The following is a 10,949-nucleotide window of genomic DNA, read 5'->3' on the forward strand; positions in this document are numbered from 1 at the left end:
AAGCAGGTCAGCTCCACCCCCGGGGGCTCAGGGTGCGGGTCCGGGCGCCACACACCGCCCCCCGGGGGCTACCTTGGCGCAGGCCACTGCCGCTTACCATCGCCTACCAGGTGGCCATCGATCCCGCCACCGGCCGCACGCCAACACGCCTCCCTCCGGCAGGAGGGACTGGCCTTCCCGGGGTCGCTCCCGACAGGCTCCGGCTTCCGCTCCCCGCGCTGGCCTCCGTCTCTCCGCCGCAGCAGCTGGGTGAGGGCGACAACGGACACGCGCAAGCACGCCTCAGCAAGGGGCCCGGCTGCCCAAGGCACAGGGGCCGGGCCCCCCACCGCCCAGGGCCTGTGGGCAGCCTGGCTGCCACCTGTCCCTGGCCTCCCCCCTCTCACTGGGTGCCAGCAGCCAAAGGGCCACACGAGTGGCCAGCACTGCCCCTTCGCTGGGGCGCCACAGCGCGACACGGGCTGCCGCCGCCTCGCCACACCAGGAACCGCGCCTCCCTCAGGCTCCCTAAGGCCCTGCCCACCCGCACCCCTCCCAGCTTCAGAAGAGTCCACCCCAACCCCGAGTCCGATTCCGCCCCCAGGCCCACCCTGGGGCTCTCCCTCTCACCCCGATGGGAAAACACCCTCGCTCCGGCCACCGACACTGCCTGCCCACGCAGGGAGAGACACACGCGGCCCAGAGTGCTCTGCAGGAGCCTCACCTCAGGACCGCTGACGTGCCCCTGGGGGCAAGGTCTCCGCCCCGAGAGCGGCTCCGCGGGCCCTGGACCCGGGGCGCCCATGGGCACACCTGCACTCCACCCCTGCTATCCCCAGCACGCTCTCAGGACCCCGGGCAAAACACAGACCCTTCTGCTGGACCCTCCGGGACCCCAAGGGCCCTGGAGCCTGTGCGAGACCCCGCAGGGCCGCACCTCGCCCTGACCGCCAATGGCCAGGGGCGTCCCCTGCCGCCAGGCTGTGGGCTCGGGTCGCTCGCCCTTCACCCTCCAGGCCCGCCACACCAGGCCCCCTGGCGCACGGGACCTGGGTCCCTCAGGCAGGTCTCCCCGGGGCACCCTGGGGACACCGGAGGCCTGCCTGCCCCAAACCCCGCCCCACGGCTGCCGCCTGTCCACCGGACACAACGCAACCCGCACAGACCGCCTGCCGCCGGGCGCCCGGAGCCTGCCACCAGTTGGGCGCTCGGGCCCCACGCAAGGCACACGCCACAGCCCCGCCGCCAGCACCGGAAGGCCCGCCGGGCCCCATGGGACCCTCTCCTTTGCGTGCCACACCCATGCACACCCAGGCCTCCCTAACTCCAGCACCAGCATCTCCACGGGAGACGCACTAGACCCTGAGCCCAGCGGGACCCTCGCACCGAAACTCACGCCCCTTCCGCCGCCGCCTGCCCCCTTTCCTCCACAGCAGACTCCCACCTTGCCACCAGCTCCCGCCCGGCACCAGCTCGGCTGGGCTCCAGTCCGCAGGCGTGGCTAGCTCTGCTGGGTATCAACATCACACTGCCTCCCACTGCGCAACTCCCTGTCCTCCCTCCCCGGGAACACGGCCTCAGCCAGGGCAGAGGCGCCGCCCGGCCTCAATGCCCAGCCTCGTGTGTGGACACCTTAGCGGCCCCGGGAGCTGGCCGCGGGCTCACACTTCTCTGCCCCGCCGGCACCCATGACCGGCCAGGGCACAGGCACCCAGCTCCCATTCACGTGCCCGGGACCCCTCCGTCCTGCCTTCCACGCGCCGCCCAAATCTCTGAGGATATCCCACATCATAGCCCAGGCCGCCCTGAAGGCACTGCCGCCCCGGGCACCCAACACTCCCCCTCACGGTGCTCTGCGCACACTGGCCCAGGACCTCTGGCCCTCCTGCACTTCTCTCGACCCCAGTCCGCAGCCGACTCGGCACCGCCCAGGGCCACCTGGCGCCCCATCGCCTCCACCTCTCTGGGAAATGCCGCAGGGGCTCCTGGGTTCTCGATGACCACCAAGGACTCTGCGAGGGAAAGGCACTGGCAGCCCCGCCGACCCCGTGAAGGCCCAGGCCAAGGCGTCCGACCACGCCCAAACGGCCATCTCGGCAAGGCCCCCCGGCCGGCCTCCTCTCTCCCCACCAGAACCTGGGTCGGCAGTCCCGCCGAGGCCAAGGCCCCCGCTGCTCACCCGCAACCTACAGACAGCCTCTGCGCCCGACACCGCGGGCAGGACCCCGCGGAGGCCTCACGGAGGCAGCCGCAGGCCTGAGAGCCCAGCGGCGCTCACACACACCGCAGGCAGCCCACCCCACACTGGGCCTGCCACTCCCAAGGCTTTCCCGCCGGGCACCGGGGCCCCGGGGCCCCGGGGCTGCCCGCGAGGAGGCCAGCCCCAAGGCTCCTCTCCCCATGGCCCTCCGCGGCCACCGGAGGCCTGCCTGCCCCCACCTGCGCCCCAGGGCTGCACGCACCCAAGGGAGCCAAGGCAACGGGACCCTCCCCCGACGTCCCCTGTGGGAGCCACGTGCCGGACCTCAGTTTGCGATGAGGAGACGGTAGTGAGTTCTCACTCATTTTGTTCAGATTTTCCAAGGAATGCGTTTGTGGGTGTCATCATCGATCCGAGCACGGGCACACCCGCGGGACGGCCACCGCCACAGCCCCCACCGCCGGGACGGCCAGCCAGCTCCCTCCTGGCCGCGGCCCGCAGGCTCCCGAGCCCAACCGCGGGCAAGCAGGACAGCTCCACCCCCGGGAGCTCAGGGTGCGGGTCCGGGCGCCACACACCGCCCCCCGGGGGCTACCTTGGCGCAGGCCACTGCCGCTTACCATCGCCTACCAGGTGGCCATCGATCCCGCCACCGGCCGCACGCCAACACGCCTCCCTCCGGCAGGAGGGACTGGCCTTCCCGGGGTCGCTCCCGACAGGCTCCGGCTTCCGCTCCCCGCGCTGGCCTCCGTCTCTCCGCCGCAGCAGCTGGGTGAGGGCGACAACGGACACGCGCAAGCACGCCTCAGCAAGGGGCCCGGCTGCCCAAGGCACAGGGGCCGGGCCCCCCACCGCCCAGGGCCTGTGGGCAGCCTGGCTGCCACCTGTCCCTGGCCTCCCCCCTCTCACTGGGTGCCAGCAGCCAAAGGGCCACACGAGTGGCCAGCACTGCCCCTTCGCTGGGGCGCCACAGCGCGACACGGGCTGCCGCCGCCTCGCCACACCAGGAACCGCGCCTCCCTCAGGCTCCCTAAGGCCCTGCCCACCCGCACCCCTCCCAGCTTCAGAAGAGTCCACCCCAACCCCGAGTCCGATTCCGCCCCCAGGCCCACCCTGGGGCTCTCCCTCTCACCCCGATGGGAAAACACCCTCGCTCCGGCCACCGACACTGCCTGCCCACGCAGGGAGAGACACACGCGGCCCAGAGTGCTCTGCAGGAGCCTCACCTCAGGACCGCTGACGTGCCCCTGGGGGCAAGGTCTCCGCCCCGAGAGCGGCTCCGCGGGCCCTGGACCCGGGGCGCCCATGGGCACACCTGCACTCCACCCCTGCTATCCCCAGCACGCTCTCAGGACCCCGGGCAAAACACAGACCCTTCTGCTGGACCCTCCGGGACCCCAAGGGCCCTGGAGCCTGGGCGAGACCCCGCAGGGCCGCACCTCGCCCTGACCGCCAATGGCCAGGGGCGTCCCCTGCCGCCAGGCTGTGGGCTCGGGTCGCTCACCCTTCACCCTCCAGGCCCGCCACACCAGGCCCCCTGGCGCGCGGGACCTGGGTCCCTCAGGCAGGTCTCCCCGGGGCACCCTGGGGACACCGGAGGCCTGCCTGCCCCAAACCCCGCCCCACGGCTGCCGCCTGTCCACCGGACACAACGCAACCCGCACAGACCGCCTGCCGCCGGGCGCCCGGAGCCTGCCACCAGTTGGGCGCTCGGGCCCCACGCAAGGCACACGCCACAGCCCCGCCGCCAGCACCGGAAGGCCCGCCGGGCCCCATGGGACCCTCTCCTTTGCGTGCCACACCCATGCACACCCAGGCCTCCCTAACTCCAGCACCAGCATCTCCACGGGAGACGCACCAGACCCTGGGCCCAGCGGGACCCTCGCACCGAAACTCACGCCCCTTCCGCCGCCGCCTGCCCCCTTTCCTCCACAGCAGACTCCCTCCTTGCCACCAGCTCCCGCCCGGCACCAGCTCGGCTGGGCTCCAGTCCGCAGGCGTGGCTAGCTCTGCTGGGTATCAACCTCACACTGCCTCCCACTGCGCAACTCCCTGTCCTCCCTCCCCGGGAACACGGCCTCAGCCAGGGCAGAGGCGCCGCACGGCCTCAACGCCCAGCCCCGTGTGTGGACACCTTAGCAGCCCCGGGAGCAGGCCGGGGGCTCACACTTCTCTGCCCCGCCGGCACCCATGACCGGCCAGGGCACAGGCACCCAGCTCCCATTCACGTGCCCGGGACCCCTCCGTCCTGCCTTCCACGCGCCGACCAAATCTCTGAGGATATCCCACATCATAGCCCAGGCCGCCCTGAAGGCACTGCCGCCCCGGGCACCCAACACTCCCCCTCACGGTGCTCTGCGCACACTGGCCCAGGACCTCTGGCCCTCCCGCACTTCTCTCGACCCCAGTCCGCGGCCGACTCGGCACCGCCCAGGGCCACCTGGTGCCCCACCGCCTCCACGTCTCTGGGAAATGCCGCAGGGGCTCCAGGCTTCCCGATGCCCCCCAGGGACTCTGCGAGGGAAAGGCACTGGCAGCCCCGCCGACCCCGGGAAGACGCAGGCAAAGGCATCCGACCCCGCCCAAACGGCCATCTCGGCAAGGCCCCCCGGCCGGCCTCCTCTCTCCCCACCAGAACCTGGGTCGGCAGTCCCGCCGAGGCCAAGGCCCCCGCTGCTCACTCGCAACCTACAGACACCCTCTGCGACCGACACCGCGGGCAGGACCCCGCGGAGGCCTCACGGAGGCAGCCGCAGGCCTGAGAGCCCAGCGGCGCTCACACACACCGCAGGCAGCCCACCCCACACTGGGCCTGCCACTCCCAAGGCTTTCCCGCCGGGCACCGGGGCCCCGGGGCCCCGGGGCTGCCCTCGAGGAGGCCAGCCCCAAGGCTCCTCTCCCCATGGCCCTCCGCGGCCACCGGAGGCCTGCCTGCCCCCACCTGCGCCCCAGGGCTGCACGCACCCAAGGGAGCCAAGGCAACGGGACCCTCCCCCGACGTCCCCTGTGGGAGCCACGTGCCGGACCTCAGTTTGCGATGAGGAGACGGTAGTGAGTTCTCACTCATTTTGTTCAGATTTTCCAAGGAATGCGTTTGTGGGTGTCATCATCGATCCGAGCACGGGCACACCCGCGGGACGGCCACCGCCACAGCCCCCACCGCCGGGACGGCCAGCCAGCTCCCTCCTGGCCGCGGCCCGCAGGCTCCCGAGCCCAACCGCGGGCAAGCAGGACAGCTCCACCCCCGGGAGCAGAGGGTGCGGGTCCGGGCGCCACACACCGCCCCCCGGGGGCTACCTTGGCGCAGGCCACTGCCGCTTACCATCGCCTACCAGATGGCCATCGATCCCGCCACCGGCCGCACGCCAACACGCCTCCCTCCGGCAGGAGGGACTGGCCTTCCCGGGGTCGCTCCCGACAGGCTCCGGCTTCCCCTCCCCGCGCTGGCCTCCGTCTCTCCGCCGCAGCAGCTGGGTGAGGGCGACAACGGACACGCGCAAGCACGCCTCAGCAAGGGGCCCGGCTGCCCAAGGCACAGGGGCCGGGCCCCCCACCGCCCAGGGCCTGTGGGCAGCCTGGCTGCCACCTGTCCCTGGCCTCCCCCCTCTCACTGGGTGCCAGCAGCCAAAGGGCCACACGAGTGGCCAGCACTGCCCCTTCGCTGGGGCGCCACAGCGCGACACGGGCTGCCGCCGCCTCGCCACACCAGGAACCGCGCCTCCCTCAGGCTCCCTAAGGCCCTGCCCACCCGCACCCCTCCCAGCTTCAGAAGAGTCCACCCCAACCCCGAGTCCGATTCCGCCCCCAGGCCCACCCTGGGGCTCTCCCTCTCACCCCGATGGGAAAACACCCTCGCTCCGGCCACCGACACTGCCTGCCCACGCAGGGAGAGACACACGCGGCCCAGAGTGCTCTGCAGGAGCCTCACCTCAGGACCGCTGACGTGCCCCTGGGGGCAAGGTCTCCGCCCCGAGAGCGGCTCCGCGGGCCCTGGACCCGGGGCGCCCATGGGCACACCTGCACTCCACCCCTGCTATCCCCAGCACGCTCTCAGGACCCCGGGCAAAACACAGACCCTTCTGCTGGACCCTCCGGGACCCCAAGGGCCCTGGAGCCTGGGCGAGACCCCGCAGGGCCGCACCTCGCCCTGACCGCCAATGGCCAGGGGCGTCCCCTGCCGCCAGGCTGTGGGCTCGGGTCGCTCGCCCTTCACCCTCCAGGCCCGCCACACCAGGCCCCCTGGCGCGCGGGACCTGGGTCCCTCAGGCAGGTCTCCCCGGGGCACCCTGGGGACACCGGAGGCCTGCCTGCCCCAAACCCCGCCCCACGGCTGCCGCCTGTCCACCGGACACAACGCAACCCGCACAGACCGCCTGCCGCCGGGCGCCCGGAGCCTGCCACCAGTTGGGCGCTCGGGCCCCACGCAAGGCACACGCCACAGCCCCGCCGCCAGCACCGGAAGGCCCGCCGGGCCCCATGGGACCCTCTCCTTTGCGTGCCACACCCATGCACACCCAGGCCTCCCTAACTCCAGCACCAGCATCTCCACGGGAGACGCACTAGACCCTGGGCCCAGCGGGACCCTCGCACCGAAACTCACGCCCCTTCCGCCGCCGCCTGCCCCCTTTCCTCCACAGCAGACTCCCTCCTTGCCACCAGCTCCCGCCCGGCACCAGCTCGGCTGGGCTCCAGTCCGCAGGCGTGGCTAGCTCTGCTGGGTATCAACATCACACTGCCTCCCACTGCGCAACTCCCTGTCCTCCCTCCCCGGGAACACGGCCTCAGCCAGGGCAGAGGCGCCGCACGGCCTCAATGCCCAGCCTCGTGTGTGGACACCTTAGCGGCCCCGGGAGCTGGCCGCGGGCTCACACTTCTCTGCCCCGCCGGCACCCATGACCGGCCAGGGCACAGGCACCCAGCTCCCATTCACGTGCCCGGGACCCCTCCGTCCTGCCTTCCACGCGCCGACCAAATCTCTGAGGATATCCCACATCATAGCCCAGGCCGCCCTGAAGGCACTGCCGCCCCGGGCACCCAACACTCCCCCTCACGGTGCTCTGCGCACACTGGCCCAGGACCTCTGGCCCTCCTGCACTTCTCTCGACCCCAGTCCGCGGCCGACTCGGCACCGCCCAGGGCCACCTGGCGCCCCACCGCCTCCACGTCTGTGGGAAATGCTGCAGGGGCTCCAGGGTTCTCGATGACCACCAAGGACTCTGCGAGGGAAAGGCACTGGCAGCCCCGCCGACCCCGTGAAGGCCCAGGCCAAGGCGTCCGACCCCGCCCAAACGGCCATCTCGGCAAGGCCCCCCGGCCGGCCTCCTCTCTCCCCACCAGAACCTGGGTCGGCAGTCCCGCCGAGGCCAAGGCCCCCGCTGCTCACCCGCAACCTACAGACACCCTCTGCGCCCGACACCGCGGGCAGGACCCCGCGGAGGCCTCACGGAGGCAGCCGCAGGCCTGAGAGCCCAGCGGCGCTCACACACACCGCAGGCAGCCCACCCCACACTGGGCCTGCCACTCCCAAGGCTTTCCCGCCGGGCACCGGGGCCCCGGGGCCCCGGGGCTGCCCTCGAGGAGGCCAGCCCCAAGGCTCCTCTCCCCATGGCCCTCCGCGGCCACCGGAGGCCTGCCTGCCCCCACCTGCGCCCCAGGGCTGCACGCACCCAAGGGAGCCAAGGCAACGGGACCCTCCCCCGACGTCCCCTGTGGGAGCCACGTGCCGGACCTCAGTTTGCGATGAGGAGACGGTAGTGAGTTCTAACTCATTTTGTTCAGATTTTCCAAGGAATGCGTTTGTGGGTGTCATCATCGATCCGAGCACGGGCACACCCGCGGGACGGCCACCGCCACAGCCCCCACCGCCGGGACGGCCAGCCAGCTCCCTCCTGGCCGCGGCCCGCAGGCTCCCGAGCCCAACCGCGGGCAAGCAGGTCAGCTCCACCCCCGGGGGCTCAGGGTGCGGGTCCGGGCGCCACACACCGCCCCCCGGGGGCTACCTTGGCGCAGGCCACTGCCGCTTACCATCGCCTACCAGGTGGCCATCGATCCCGCCACCGGCCGCACGCCAACACGCCTCCCTCCGGCAGGAGGGACTGGCCTTCCCGGGGTCGCTCCCGACAGGCTCCGGCTTCCGCTCCCCGCGCTGGCCTCCGTCTCTCCGCCGCAGCAGCTGGGTGAGGGCGACAACGGACACGCGCAAGCACGCCTCAGCAAGGGGCCCGGCTGCCCAAGGCACAGGGGCCGGGCCCCCCACCGCCCAGGGCCTGTGGGCAGCCTGGCTGCCACCTGTCCCTGGCCTCCCCCCTCTCACTGGGTGCCAGCAGCCAAAGGGCCACACGAGTGGCCAGCACTGCCCCTTCGCTGGGGCGCCACAGCGCGACACGGGCTGCCGCCGCCTCGCCACACCAGGAACCGCGCCTCCCTCAGGCTCCCTAAGGCCCTGCCCACCCGCACCCCTCCCAGCTTCAGAAGAGTCCACCCCAACCCCGAGTCCGATTCCGCCCCCAGGCCCACCCTGGGGCTCTCCCTCTCACCCCGATGGGAAAACACCCTCGCTCCGGCCACCGACACTGCCTGCCCACGCAGGGAGAGACACACGCGGCCCAGAGTGCTCTGCAGGAGCCTCACCTCAGGACCGCTGACGTGCCCCTGGGGGCAAGGTCTCCGCCCCGAGAGCGGCTCCGCGGGCCCTGGACCCGGGGCGCCCATGGGCACACCTGCACTCCACCCCTGCTATCCCCAGCACGCTCTCAGGACCCCGGGCAAAACACAGACCCTTCTGCTGGACCCTCCGGGACCCCAAGGGCCCTGGAGCCTGGGCGAGACCCCGCAGGGCCGCACCTCGCCCTGACCGCCAATGGCCAGGGGCGTCCCCTGCCGCCAGGCTGTGGGCTCGGGTCGCTCGCCCTTCACCCTCCAGGCCCGCCACACCAGGCCCCCTGGCGCGCGGGACCTGGGTCCCTCAGGCAGGTCTCCCCGGGGCACCCTGGGGACACCGGAGGCCTGCCTGCCCCAAACCCCGCCCCACGGCTGCCGCCTGTCCACCGGACACAACGCAACCCGCACAGACCGCCTGCCGCCGGGCGCCCGGAGCCTGCCACCAGTTGGGCGCTCGGGCCCCACGCAAGGCACACGCCACAGCCCCGCCGCCAGCACCGGAAGGCCCGCCGGGCCCCATGGGACCCTCTCCTTTGCGTGCCACACCCATGCACACCCAGGCCTCCCTAACTCCAGCACCAGCATCTCCACGGGAGACGCACTAGACCCTGGGCCCAGCGGGACCCTCGCACCGAAACTCACGCCCCTTCCGCCGCCGCCTGCCCCCTTTCCTCCACAGCAGACTCCCTCCTTGCCACCAGCTCCCGCCCGGCACCAGCTCGGCTGGGCTCCAGTCCGCAGGCGTGGCTAGCTCTGCTGGGTATCAACATCACACTGCCTCCCACTGCGCAACTCCCTGTCCTCCCTCCCCGGGAACACGGCCTCAGCCAGGGCAGAGGCGCCGCACGGCCTCAATGCCCAGCCTCGTGTGTGGACACCTTAGCGGCCCCGGGAGCTGGCCGCGGGCTCACACTTCTCTGCCCCGCCGGCACCCATGACCGGCCAGGGCACAGGCACCCAGCTCCCATTCACGTGCCCGGGACCCCTCCGTCCTGCCTTCCACGCGCCGACCAAATCTCTGAGGATATCCCACATCATAGCCCAGGCCGCCCTGAAGGCACTGCCGCCCCGGGCACCCAACACTCCCCCTCACGGTGCTCTGCGCACACTGGCCCAGGACCTCTGGCCCTCCTGCACTTCTCTCGACCCCAGTCCGCGGCCGACTCGGCACCGCCCAGGGCCACCTGGCGCCCCACCGCCTCCACGTCTGTGGGAAATGCTGCAGGGGCTCCAGGGTTCTCGATGACCACCAAGGACTCTGCGAGGGAAAGGCACTGGCAGCCCCGCCGACCCCGTGAAGGCCCAGGCCAAGGCGTCCGACCCCGCCCAAACGGCCATCTCGGCAAGGCCCCCCGGCCGGCCTCCTCTCTCCCCACCAGAACCTGGGTCGGCAGTCCCGCCGAGGCCAAGGCCCCCGCTGCTCACCCGCAACCTACAGACACCCTCTGCGCCCGACACCGCGGGCAGGACCCCGCGGAGGCCTCACGGAGGCAGCCGCAGGCCTGAGAGCCCAGCGGCGCTCACACACACCGCAGGCAGCCCACCCCACACTGGGCCTGCCACTCCCAAGGCTTTCCCGCCGGGCACCGGGGCCCCGGGGCCCCGGGGCTGCCCTCGAGGAGGCCAGCCCCAAGGCTCCTCTCCCCATGGCCCTCCGCGGCCACCGGAGGCCTGCCTGCCCCCACCTGCGCCCCAGGGCTGCACGCACCCAAGGGAGCCAAGGCAACGGGACCCTCCCCCGACGTCCCCTGTGGGAGCCACGTGCCGGACCTCAGTTTGCGATGAGGAGACGGTAGTGAGTTCTCACTCATTTTGTTCAGATTTTCCAAGGAATGCGTTTGTGGGTGTCATCATCGATCCGAGCACGGGCACACCCGCGGGACGGCCACCGCCACAGCCCCCACCGCCGGGACGGCCAGCCAGCTCCCTCCTGGCCGCGGCCCGCAGGCTCCCGAGCCCAACCGCGGGCAAGCAGGTCAGCTCCACCCCCGGGAGCTCAGGGTGCGGGTCCGGGCGCCACACACCGCCCCCCGGGGGCTACCTTGGCGCAGGCCACTGCCGCTTACCATCGCCTACCAGGTGGCCATCGATCCCGCCACCGGCCGCACGC

The 10,949-nt window shown here is 72.3% G+C and overlaps 4 non-coding genes across 4 annotated transcripts; all 4 read right to left on the bottom strand.

The window, feature by feature from the left end:
- Positions 1 to 2,499: 2,499 nt before the first annotated feature.
- Positions 2,500 to 2,593, bottom strand: LOC146406650 (small nucleolar RNA SNORD116). The gene has a single exon (XR_014833836.1). It is a non-coding gene; the product is annotated as a small nucleolar RNA SNORD116 (small nucleolar RNA).
- Positions 2,594 to 5,201: 2,608 nt separating this feature from the next.
- Positions 5,202 to 5,295, bottom strand: LOC146406651 (small nucleolar RNA SNORD116). The gene has a single exon (XR_014833840.1). It is a non-coding gene; the product is annotated as a small nucleolar RNA SNORD116 (small nucleolar RNA).
- Positions 5,296 to 7,903: 2,608 nt separating this feature from the next.
- On the bottom strand, positions 7,904 to 7,997 carry LOC146406652 (small nucleolar RNA SNORD116). Its single transcript, XR_014834512.1, has one exon. It is a non-coding gene; the product is annotated as a small nucleolar RNA SNORD116 (small nucleolar RNA).
- Positions 7,998 to 10,605: 2,608 nt separating this feature from the next.
- On the bottom strand, positions 10,606 to 10,699 carry LOC146406653 (small nucleolar RNA SNORD116). Its single transcript, XR_014833844.1, has one exon. It is a non-coding gene; the product is annotated as a small nucleolar RNA SNORD116 (small nucleolar RNA).
- Between the last annotated feature and the right edge of the window lie 250 nt (positions 10,700 to 10,949).

This window comes from Sus scrofa, chromosome 1 (assembly GCF_054392235.1).
Source record: "Sus scrofa isolate SSC_HxYL_T2T_F1_AM1 chromosome 1, Sscrofa_HxYL_maternal_Yorkshire_Landrace_v2.0, whole genome shotgun sequence".
Classification (NCBI taxonomy): domain Eukaryota; kingdom Metazoa; phylum Chordata; class Mammalia; order Artiodactyla; family Suidae; genus Sus; species Sus scrofa.